Here is a 14,752-nt window from a genome sequence, read left to right on the forward strand (position 1 = left end):
GATGTCATAATCATTTTGTTGATGTCATAATCATTTTGTTGATGTAATAATGATTTGATGATATCATAATCATTTGATGTCATAATCATTGGATGATGTCATAATCATTTTGTTGATGTCATAATCATTTGATTATGTCATAATCATTTGATGTCATAATCATTGGATGATGTCAAAATCATTTGATGATGTCATAATGATTTTGTTGATGTCATAATCATTTGATGATGCCATAATCATTTTGTTGATGTCATAATCATTTTATGATGTCATAATCATTTTGTTGATGTCATAATCATTTTGTTGATGTCATAATGATTTGATGATGTCATAATCATTTGATGTCATAATCATTGGATGATGTCATAATCATTTTGTTGATGTCATAATCATTAGATGATGTCATAATCATTAGATGATGTCGTAATCATTTTATTGATGTCATAATCATTTGATGATGTCATAATCATTGATGTCATAATCATTGGATGATGTCATAATCATTTTGTTGATGTCATAATCATTTGATGATGTCATAATCATTTGATGATGTCATAATCATTTTGTTGATGTCATAATGATTTGATGATGTCATAATCATTTGATGTCATAATCATTGGATGATGTCATAATCATTTTGTTGATGTCATAATCATTTTATGATGTCATAATCATTTTGTTGATGTCATAATCAATGGATGATGTCATAATCCTTTTGTTGATGTCATAATCATTTGATGATGTCATAATCATTCGATGATGTCATAATCATTTTGTTGATGTCATAATCATTTGTTGATGTCATAATCATTTTTTTGATGTCATAATCATTTTGTTGATGTCATAATGATTTGATGATGTCATAATCATTTTGTTGATGTCATAATCATTTGATGATGTCATAATCATTTGATGTCATAATCATTGAATGATGTCATAATCATTGTGTTGATGTCATAATCATTTGATGATGTCATAATCATTTGATGATGTCATAATGATTTTGTTGATGTCATAATCATTTGATGATGCCATAATCATTTTGTTGATGTCATAATCATTTTATGATGTCATAATCATTTTGTTGATGTCATAATCATTTTGTTGATGTCATAATGATTTGATGATGTCATAATCATTTGATGTCATAATCATTGGATGATGTCATAATCATTTTGTTGATGTCATAATCATTTGATGATGTCGTAATCATTAGATGATGTCATAATCATTTTGTTGATGTCATAATCATTTGATGATGTCATAATCATTTATGTCATAATCATTGGATGATGTCATAATCATTTTGTTGATGTCATAATCATTGGATGATGTCATAATCATTAGATGATGTCATAATCATTTTGTTGATGTCATAATCATTTGATGATGTCATAATCATTTGATGTCATAATCATTTTGTTGATGTCAAAATGATTTGATGATGTCATAATCATTTGATGATGTCATAATCATTAGATGATGTCATAATCATTTTGTTGATGTCATAATCATTTTGTTGATGTCATAATGATTTGATGATATCATAATCATTTGATGTCATAATCATTGGATGATGTCATAATCATTTTGTTGATGTCATAATCATTTGATGATGTCGTAATCATTTGATTTCATAATCATTGGATGATGTCATAATCATTTGACGATGTCATAATGATTTTGTTGATGTCATAATCATTTGATGATGCCATAATCATTTTGTTGATGTCATAATCATTTGATGATGTCATAATCATTGATGTCATAATCATTGGATGATGTCATAATCATTTTGTTGATGTCATAATCATTTGATGATGTCATAATCATTTGATGATGTCATAATCATTAGATGATGTCATAATCATTTTGTTGATGTCATAATCATTTGATGATGTCATAATCATTGATGTCATAATCATTGGATGATGTCATAATCATTTTGTTGATGTCATAATCATTGGATGATGTCATAATCATTAGATGATGTCATAATCATTTTGTTGATGTCATAATCATTTGATGATGTCATAATCATTTGATGTCATAATCATTTTGTTGATGTCATAATGATTTGATGATGTCATAATCATTTTGTTGATGTCATAATCATTTGATGATGTCATAATCATTTGATGTCATAATCATTTTGTTGATGTCATAATGATTTGATGATGTCATAATCATTTGATGTCATAATCATTTTGTTGATGTCATAATCATTTGATGATGTCATAATCATTGGATGATGTCATAATCATTTTGTTGATGTCATAATCATTTGATGATGTCATAATCATTTTATGTCATAATCATTGGATGATGTCATAATCATTTTGTTGAAGTCATAATCATTTGATGATGTCATAATCATTTTGTTGATGTCATAATCATTTTGTTGATGTCATAATCATTTGATGTCATAATCATTGGATGATGTCATAATCATTTTGTTGATGTCATAATCATTTGATGATGTCATAATCATTTGATGTCATAATCATTGGATGATGTCATTATCATTTGATGATTTCATAATGATTTTGTTGATGTCATAATCATTTGATGATGCCATAATCATTTTGTTGATGTCATAATCATTTTATGATGTCATAATCATTTTGTTGATGTCATAATCATTTTGTTGATGTCATAATGATTTGATGATGTCATAATCATTTGATGTCATAATCATTGGATGATGTCATAATCATTTTGTTGATGTCATAATCATTGGATGATGTCATAATCATTAGATGATGTCATAATCATTTTGTTGATGTCATAATCATTTGATGATGTCATAATCATTTGATGTCATAATCATTGGATGATGTCATAATCATTTTGTTGAAGTCATAATCATTTGATGATGTCATAATCATTTTGTTGATGTCATAATTATTTTGTTGATGTCATAATCATTTGATGTCATAATCATTGGATGATGTCATAATCATTTTGTTGATGTCATAATCAATTGATGATGTCATAATCATTTGATGTCATATTCATTGGATGATGTCATAATCATTTGATGATTTCATAATGATTTTGTTGATGTCATAATCATTTGATGATGCCATAATCATTTTGTTGATGTCATAATCATTTTATGATGTCATAATCATTTTGTTGATGTCATAATCATTTTGTTGATGTCATAATCATTTGATGATGTCATAATCATTTGATGTCATAATCATTGGATGATGTCATAATCATTTTGTTGATGTCATAATCATTTGATGTCATAATCATTAGATGATGTCATAATCATTAGATGATGTCATAATCATTTTGTTGATGTCATAATCATTTGATGATGTCATAATCATTTGATGTCATAATCATTTTGTTGATGTCATAATCATTTGATGGTGTCATAATCATTAGATGATGTCATAATCATTGGATGATGACATAATCATTTTGTTGATGTCATAATCATTTGATGTCATAATCAATGGATGATGTCATAATCATTTTGTTGATGTCATAATCATTTGATGATGTCATAATCATTATATGATGTCTTAATCATTTTGTTGATGTCATAATCATTTCATGATGTCATAATCATTTGATGTCATAATCATTTGATGATGTCATAATCATTTTGTTGATGTCATAATCATTTGATGATGTCATAATCATTAGATAATGTCATAATCATTTTGTTGATGTCATAATCATTTGATGATGTCATAATCATTTTGTTGATGTCATAATGATTTGATGATGTCATAATCATTTGATGTCATAATCATTGGATGATGTCATAATCATTTTGTTGATGTCTTAATCATTTGATGATGTCATAATCATTTGATGTCATAATCATTGGATGATGTCATAATCATTTTGTTGATGTCATAATCATTTGATGATGTCATAATCATTAGATGATGTCATAATCATTTTGTTGATGTCATAATCATTTGATGATGTCATAATCATATGATGTAATAATCATTGGATGATGTCATAATCATTTTGTTGATGTCATATTCATTTGATGATGTCATAATCATTAGATGATGTCATAATCATTTTGTTGATGTCATAATCATTTGATGATGTCATAATCATTAGATGATGTCATAATCATTTTGTTGATGTCATAATCATTTGATGATGTCATAATCATTTGATGTCATAATCATGGGATGATGTCATAATCATTTTGTTGATGTCATAATAATTTGATGATGTCATAATCATTTGATGATGTCATAATCATTTTGTTGATGTCATAATCATTTGATGACGTCATAATCATTTGATGACGTCATAATCATTGGATAATGTCATAATCGTTTTGTTGATGTCATAATCATTTTATGATGTCATAATCATTTTGTTGATGTCATAATCATTGGATGATGTCATAATCATTTTGTTGATGTCATAATCATTGGATGATGTCATAATCATTAGATGATGTCATAATCATTTTGTTGATGTCATAATCATTGGATGATTTCATAATCATTTGATGACATCATAATGATTTTGTTGATGTCATAATCATTTGATGATGCCATAATCATTTTGTTGATGTCATAATCATCAGATGATGTCCTAATCATTTGATGATGTCATAATCATTGATGTCATAATCATTTGATGATGTCATAATCATTAGATGATGTCATAATCATCAGATGATGTCCTAATCATTTGATGATGTCATAATCATTGATGTCATAATCATTGGATGATGTCATAATCATTTTGTTGATGTCATAATCATTGGATGATGTCATAATCATTAGATGATGTCATAATCATTTTGTTGATGTCATAATAATTGGATGATGTCATAATCATTTGATGTCATAATCATTTTGTTGATGTCATAATGATTTGATGATGTCATAATCATTTGATGTCATAATCATTGGATGATGTCATAATCATTTTGTTGATGTCATAATCATTTGATGATGTCTTAATCATTAGATGATGTCGTAATCATTTTGTTGATGTCATAGTTATTTCATGATGTCATAATCATTGGATGATGTCATAATCATATTGTTGATGTCATAATCATTGGATGATGTCATAATCATTGGATGATGTCATAATCATTTTGTTGATGTCATTATCATTTGATGATGTCATAATCATTTGATGTCATAATCATTGGATGATGTCATAATCATTTGATGATGTCATAATCATTGGATGATGTCATAATCATTTTGTTGATGTCATAATCATTTTGTTGATGTCATATTGATTTGATGATATCATAATCATTTGATGTCATAATCATTGGATGATGTCATAATCATTTTGTTGATGTCATAATCATTTGATGATGTCATAATCATTTGATTTCATAATCATTGGATGATGTCATAATCATTTGATGATGTCATAATGATTTTGTTGATGTCATAATCATTTGATGATGCCATAATCATTTTGTTGATGTCATAATCATTTGATGATGTCATAATCATTGATGTCATAATCATTGGATGATGTCATAATCATTTTGTTGATGTCATAATCATTTGATGATGTCATAATCATTTGATGATGTCAAAATGATTTTGTTGATGTCATAATCATTTGATGATGCTTAATCATTTTGTTGATGTCATAATCATTTTATGATGTCATAATCATTTTGTTGATGTCATAATCATTTTGTTGATGTCATAATGATTTGATGATGTCATAATCATTTGATGTCATAATCATTGGATGATGTCATAATCATTTTGTTGATGTCATAATCATTTGATGATGTCATAATCATTAGATGATGTCATAATCATTTTGTTGATGTCATAATCATTTGATGATGTCATAATCATTGATGTCATAATCATTGGATGATGTCATAATCATTTTGTTGATGTCATAATCATTGGATGATGTCATAATCATTAGATGATGTCATAATCATTTTGTTGATGTCATAATCATTAGATGATGTCATAATCATTTTGTTGATGTCATAATCATTTGATGATGTCATAATCATTTTGTTGATGTCATAATCATTTTGTTGATGTCATAATCATTTGATGATGTCATAATCATTTTGTTGATGTCATAATCATTTTGTTGATGTCATAATGATTTGATGATATCATAATCATTTGATGTCATAATCATTGGATGATGTCATAATCATTTTGTTGATGTCATCGTCATATGATGATGTCATAATCATTGATGTCATAATCATTGGATGATGTCATAATCATTTTGTTGATGTCATAATCATTGGATGATGTCATAATCATTAGATGATGTCATAATCATTTTGTTGATGTCATAATTATTTGATGATGTCATAATCATTTGATGTCATAATCATTTTGTTGATGTCATAATGATTTGATGATGTCATAATCATTTGATGATGTCATAATCATTAGATGATGTCATAATCATTTTGTTGATGTCATAATCATTTGATGATGTCATAATCATTTTGTTGATGTCATAATCATTTTGTTGATGTCATAATGATTTGATAATATCATAATCATTTGATGTCATAATCATTGGATGATGTCATAATCATTTTGTTGATGTCATAATCATTTGATGATGTCATAATCATTTGATTTCATAATCATTGGATGATGTCATATTCATTTGATGATGTCATAATGATTTTGTTGATGTCATAATCATTTGATGATGCCATAATCATTTTGTTGATGTCATAATCATTTGATGATGTCATAATCATTGGATGATGTCATAATCATTTTGTTGATGTCATAATCATTTTGTTGATGTCATATTGATTTGATGATATCATAATCATTTGATGTCATAATCATTGGATGATGTCATAATCATTTTGTTGATGTCATAATCATTTGATGATGTCATAATCATTTGATTTCATAATCATTGGATGATGTCATAATCATTTGATGATGTCATAATGATTTTGTTGATGTCATAATCATTTGATGATGCCATAATCATTTTGTTGATGTCATAATCATTTGATGATGTCATAATCATTGATGTCATAATCATTGGATGATGTCATAATCATTTTGTTGATGTCATAATCATTTGATGATGTCATAATCATTTGATGATGTCAAAATGATTTTGTTGATGTCATAATCATTTGATGATGCTTAATCATTTTGTTGATGTCATAATCATTTTATGATGTCATAATCATTTTGTTGATGTCATAATCATTTTGTTGATGTCATAATGATTTGATGATGTCATAATCATTTGATGTCATAATCATTGGATGATGTCATAATCATTTTGTTGATGTCATAATCATTTGATGATGTCATAATCATTAGATGATGTCATAATCATTTTGTTGATGTCATAATCATTTGATGATGTCATAATCATTGATGTCATAATCATTGGATGATGTCATAATCATTTTGTTGATGTCATAATCATTGGATGATGTCATAATCATTAGATGATGTCATAATCATTTTGTTGATGTCATAATCATTAGATGATGTCATAATCATTTTGTTGATGTCATAATCATTTGATGATGTCATAATCATTTTGTTGATGTCATAATCATTTTGTTGATGTCATAATCATTTGATGATGTCATAATCATTTTGTTGATGTCATAATCATTTTGTTGATGTCATAATGATTTGATGATATCATAATCATTTGATGTCATAATCATTGGATGATGTCATAATCATTTTGTTGATGTCATCGTCATATGATGATGTCATAATCATTGATGTCATAATCATTGGATGATGTCATAATCATTTTGTTGATGTCATAATCATTGGATGATGTCATAATCATTAGATGATGTCATAATCATTTTGTTGATGTCATAATTATTTGATGATGTCATAATCATTTGATGTCATAATCATTTTGTTGATGTCATAATGATTTGATGATGTCATAATGATTTGATGATGTCATAATCATTAGATGATGTCATAATCATTTTGTTGATGTCATAATCATTTGATGATGTCATAATCATTTTGTTGATGTCATAATCATTTTGTTGATGTCATAATGATTTGATAATATCATAATCATTTGATGTCATAATCATTGGATGATGTCATAATCATTTTGTTGATGTCATAATCATTTGATGATGTCATAATCATTTGATTTCATAATCATTGGATGATGTCATATTCATTTGATGATGTCATAATGATTTTGTTGATGTCATAATCATTTGATGATGCCATAATCATTTTGTTGATGTCATAATCATTTGATGATGTCATAATCATTGGATGATGTCATAATCATTTTGTTGATGTCATAATCATTTTGTTGATGTCATATTGATTTGATGATATCATAATCATTTGATGTCATAATCATTGGATGATGTCATAATCATTTTGTTGATGTCATAATCATTTGATGATGTCATAATCATTTGATTTCATAATCATTGGATGATGTCATAATCATTTGATGATGTCATAATGATTTTGTTGATGTCATAATCATTTGATGATGCCATAATCATTTTGTTGATGTCATAATCATTTGATGATGTCATAATCATTGATGTCATAATCATTGGATGATGTCATAATCATTTTGTTGATGTCATAATCATTTGATGATGTCATAATCATTTGATGATGTCAAAATGATTTTGTTGATGTCATAATCATTTGATGATGCTTAATCATTTTGTTGATGTCATAATCATTTTATGATGTCATAATCATTTTGTTGATGTCATAATCATTTTGTTGATGTCATAATGATTTGATGATGTCATAATCATTTGATGTCATAATCATTGGATGATGTCATAATCATTTTGTTGATGTCATAATCATTTGATGATGTCATAATCATTAGATGATGTCATAATCATTTTGTTGATGTCATAATCATTTGATGATGTCATAATCATTGATGTCATAATCATTGGATGATGTCATAATCATTTTGTTGATGTCATAATCATTGGATGATGTCATAATCATTAGATGATGTCATAATCATTTTGTTGATGTCATAATCATTAGATGATGTCATAATCATTTTGTTGATGTCATAATCATTTGATGATGTCATAATCATTTTGTTGATGTCATAATCATTTTGTTGATGTCATAATCATTTGATGATGTCATAATCATTTTGTTGATGTCATAATCATTTTGTTGATGTCATAATGATTTGATGATATCATAATCATTTGATGTCATAATCATTGGATGATGTCATAATCATTTTGTTGATGTCATAATCATTTGATGATGTCATAATAATTTGATGTCATAATCATTGGATGATGTCATAATCATTTGATGATTTCATAATGATTTTGTTGATGTCATAATCATTTGATGATGCCATAATCATTTTGTTGATGTCATAATCATTTTATGATGTCATAATCATTTTGTTGATGTCATAATCATTTTGTTGATGTCATAATGATTTGATGATGTCATAATCATTTGATGTCATAATCATTGGATGATGTCATAATCATTTTGTTGATGTCATAATCATTTGATGATGTCATAATCATTAGATGATGTCATAATCATTTGATGTCATAATCATTTGATGATGTCATAATCATTTGATGTCATAATCATTGGATGATGTCATAATCATTTTGTTGATGTCATAATCATTTGATGATGTCATAATCATTAGATGATGTCATAATCATTTTGTTGATGTCATAATCATTTGATGATGTCATAATCATTAATTGATGTCATAATCATTTTGTTGATGTCATAATCATTTGATGATGTCATAATCATTTGATGATGTCATAATGATTTTGTTGATGTCATAATCATTTGATGATGCCATAATCATTTTGTTGATGTCATAATCATTTTATGATGTCATAATCATTTTGTTGATGTCATAATCATTTTGTTGATGTCATAATGATTTGATGATGTCATAATCATTTGATGTCATAATCATTGGATGATGTCATAATCATTTTGTTGATGTCATAATCATTTGATGATGTCGTAATCATTAGATGATGTCATAATCATTTTGTTGATGTCATAATCATTTGATGATGTCATAATCATTGATGTCATAATCATTGGATGATGTCATAATCATTTTGTTGACGTCATAATCATTGGATGATGTCATAATCATTAGATGATGTCATAATCATTTTGTTGATGTCATAATCATTTGATGATGTCATAATCATTTGATGTCATAATCATTTTGTTGATGTCATAATGATTTGATGATGTCATAATCATTTGATGATGTCATAATCATTAGATGATGTCATAATCATTTTGTTGATGTCATAATCATTTGATGATGTCATAATCATTTTGTTGATGTCATAATCATTTTGTTGATGTCATAATGATTTGATGATATCATAATCATTTGATGTCATAATCATTGGATGATGTCATAATCATTTTGTTGATGTCATAATCATTTGATGATGTCGTAATCATTTGATTTCATAATCATTGGATGATGTCATAATCATTTGATGATGTCATAATGATTTTGTTGATGTCATAATCATTTGATGATGCCATAATCATTTTGTTGATGTCATAATCATTTGATGATGTCATAATCATTGATGTCATAATCATTGGATGATGTCATAATCATTTTGTTGATGTCATAATCATTTGATGATGTCATAATCATTTTGTTGATGTCATAATCATTTGATGATGTCATAATCATTGATGTCATAATCATTGGATGATGTCATAATCATTTTGTTGATGTCATAATCATTGGATGATGTCATAATCATTAGATGATGTCATAATCATTTTGTTGATGTCATAATCATTTGATGATGTCATAATCATTTGATGTCATAATCATTTTGTTGATGTCATAATGATTTGATGATGTCATATTCATTTTGTTGATGTCATAATCATTTGATGATGTCATAATCATTTGATGTCATAATCATTTTGTTGATGTCATAATGATTTGATGATGTCATAATCATTTGATGTCATAATCATTGGATGATGTCATAATCATTTTGTTGATGTCATAATCATTTGATGATGTCATAATCATTGGATGATGTCATAATCATTTTGTTGATGTCATAATCATTTGATGATGTCATAATCATTTGATGTCATAATCATTGGATGATGTCATAATCATTTTTTTGATGTCATAATCATTTGATGATGTCATAATCATTTTGTTGATGTCATAATCATTTGATGATGTCATAATCATTTGATGTCATAATCATTGGAGGATGTCATAATCATTTTGTTGATGTCATAATCATTTGATGATGTCGTAATCATTAGATGATGTCATAATCATTTTGTTGATGTCATCGTCATATGATGATGTCATAATCATTGATGTCATAATCATTGGATGATGTCATAATCATTTTGTTGATGTCATAATCATTGGATGATGTCATAATCATTAGATGATGTCATAATCATTTTGTTGATGTCATAATTATTTGATGATGTCATAATCATTTGATGTCATAATCATTTTGTTGATGTCATAATGATTTGATGATGTCATAATCATTTGATGATGTCATAATCATTAGATGATGTCATAATCGTTTTGTTGATGTCATAATCATTTGATGATGTCATAATCATTTTGTTGATGTCATAATCATTTTGTTGATGTCATAATGATTTGATAATATCATAATCATTTGATGTCATAATCATTGGATGATGTCATAATCATTTTGTTGATGTCATAATCATTTGATGATGTCATAATCATTTGATTTCATAATCATTGGATGATGTCATATTCATTTGATGATGTCATAATGATTTTGTTGATGTCATAATCATTTGATGATGCCATAATCATTTTGTTGATGTCATAATCATTTGATGATGTCATAATCATTGGATGATGTCATAATCATTTTGTTGATGTCATAATCATTTTGTTGATGTCATATTGATTTGATGATATCATAATCATTTGATGTCATAATCATTGGATGATGTCATAATCATTTTGTTGATGTCATAATCATTTGATGATGTCATAATCATTTGATTTCATAATCATTGGATGATGTCATAATCATTTGATGATGTCATAATGATTTTGTTGATGTCATAATCATTTGATGATGCCATAATCATTTTGTTGATGTCATAATCATTTGATGATGTCATAATCATTGATGTCATAATCATTGGATGATGTCATAATCATTTTGTTGATGTCATAATCATTTGATGATGTCATAATCATTTGATGATGTCAAAATGATTTTGTTGATGTCATAATCATTTGATGATGCTTAATCATTTTGTTGATGTCATAATCATTTTATGATGTCATAATCATTTTGTTGATGTCATAATCATTTTGTTGATGTCATAAAGATTTGATGATGTCATAATCATTTGATGTCATAATCATTGGATGATGTCATAATCATTTTGTTGATGTCATAATCATTTGATGATGTCATAATCATTAGATGATGTCATAATCATTTTGTTGATGTCATAATCATTTGATGATGTCATAATCATTGATGTCATAATCATTGGATGATGTCATAATCATTAGATGATGTCATAATCATTTTGTTGATGTCATAATCATTAGATGATGTCATAATCATTTTGTTGATGTCATAATCATTAGATGATGTCATAATCATTTTGTTGATGTCATAATCATTTGATGATGTCATAATCATTTTGTTGATGTCATAATCATTTTGTTGATGTCATAATCATTTGATGATGTCATAATCATTTTGTTGATGTCATAATCATTTTGTTGATGTCATAATGATTTGATGATATCATAATCATTTGATGTCATAATCATTGGATGATGTCATAATCATTTTGTTGATGTCATAATCATTTGATGATGTCATAATAATTTGATGTCATAATCATTGGATGATGTCATAATCATTTGATGATTTCATAATGATTTTGTTGATGTCATAATCATTTGATGATGCCATAATCATTTTGCTGATGTCATAATCATTTTATGATGTCATAATCATTTTGTTGATGTCATAATCATTTTGTTGATGTCATAATGATTTGATGATGTCATAATCATTTGATGTCATAATCATTGGATGATGTCATAATCATTTTGTTGATGTCATAATCATTTGATGATGTCATAATCATTAGATGATGTCATAATCATTTTGTTGATGTCATAATCATTTGATGTCATAATCATTGGATGATGTCATAATCATTTTGTTGATGTCATAATCATTTGATGATGTCATAATCATTTGATGTCATAATCATTGGATGATGTCATAATCATTTTGTTGATGTCATAATCATTTGATGATGTCATTATCATTAGATGATGTCATAATCATTTTGTTAATGTCATAATCATTTGATGATGTCATAATCATTTGATGTCATAATCATTGGATGATGTCATAATCATTTTGTTGATGTCATAATCATTTGATGATGTCATAATCATTAGATGATGTCATAATCATTTTGTTGATGTCATAATCATTTGATGATGTCATAATCATTAATTGATGTCATAATCATTTTGTTGATGTCATAATCATTTGATGATGTCATAATCATTTGATGATGTCATAATGATTTTGTTGATGTCATAATCATTTGATGATGCCATAATCATTTTGTTGATGTCATAATCATTTTATGATGTCATAATCATTTTGTTGATGTCATAATCATTTTGTTGATGTCATAATGATTTGATGATGTCATAATCATTTGATGTCATAATCATTGGATGATGTCATAATCATTTTGTTGATGTCATAATCATTTGATGATGTCGTAATCATTAGATGATGTCATAATCATTTTGTTGATGTCATAATCATTTGATGATGTCATAATCATTGATGTCATAATCATTGGATGATGTCATAATCATTTTGTTGACGTCATAATCAGTGGGTGATGTCATAATCATTAGATGATGTCATAATCATTTTGTTGATGTCATAATCATTTGATGATGTCATAATCATTTGATGTCATAATCATTTTGTTGATGTCATTATGATTTGATGATGTCATAATCATTTGATGATGTCATAATCATTAGATGATGTCATAATCATTTTGTTGATGTCATAATCATTTGATGATGTCATAATCATTTTGTTGATGTCATAATCATTTTGTTGATGTCATAATGATTTGATGATATCATAATCATTTGATGTCATAATCATTGGATGATGTCATAATCATTTTGTTGATGTCATAATCATTTGATGATGTCGTAATGATTTGATTTCATAATCATTGGATGATGTCATAATCATTTGATGATGTCATAATGATTTTGTTGATGTCATAATCATTTGATGATGCCATAATCATTTTGTTGATGTCATAATCATTTGATGATGTCATAATCATTGATGTCATAATCATTGGATGATGTCATAATCATTTTGTTGATGTCATAATCATTTGATGATGTCATAATCATTTTGTTGATGTCATAATCATTTGATGATGTCATAATCATTGATGTCATAATCATTGGATGATGTCATAATCATTTTGTTGATGTCATAATCATTGGATGATGTCATAATCATTAGATGATGTCATAATCATTTTGTTGATGTCATAATCATTTGATGATGTCATAATCATTTGATGTCATAATCATTTTGTTGATGTCATAATGATTTGATGATGTCATAATCATTTTGTTGATGTCATAATCATTTGATGATGTCATAATCATTTGA

This window comes from Dendrobates tinctorius, unplaced genomic scaffold, assembly GCF_039654945.1.
Source record: "Dendrobates tinctorius isolate UK_male_01 unplaced genomic scaffold, ASM3965494v1 ptg000019l, whole genome shotgun sequence".
NCBI lineage: Eukaryota > Metazoa > Chordata > Amphibia > Anura > Dendrobatidae > Dendrobates > Dendrobates tinctorius.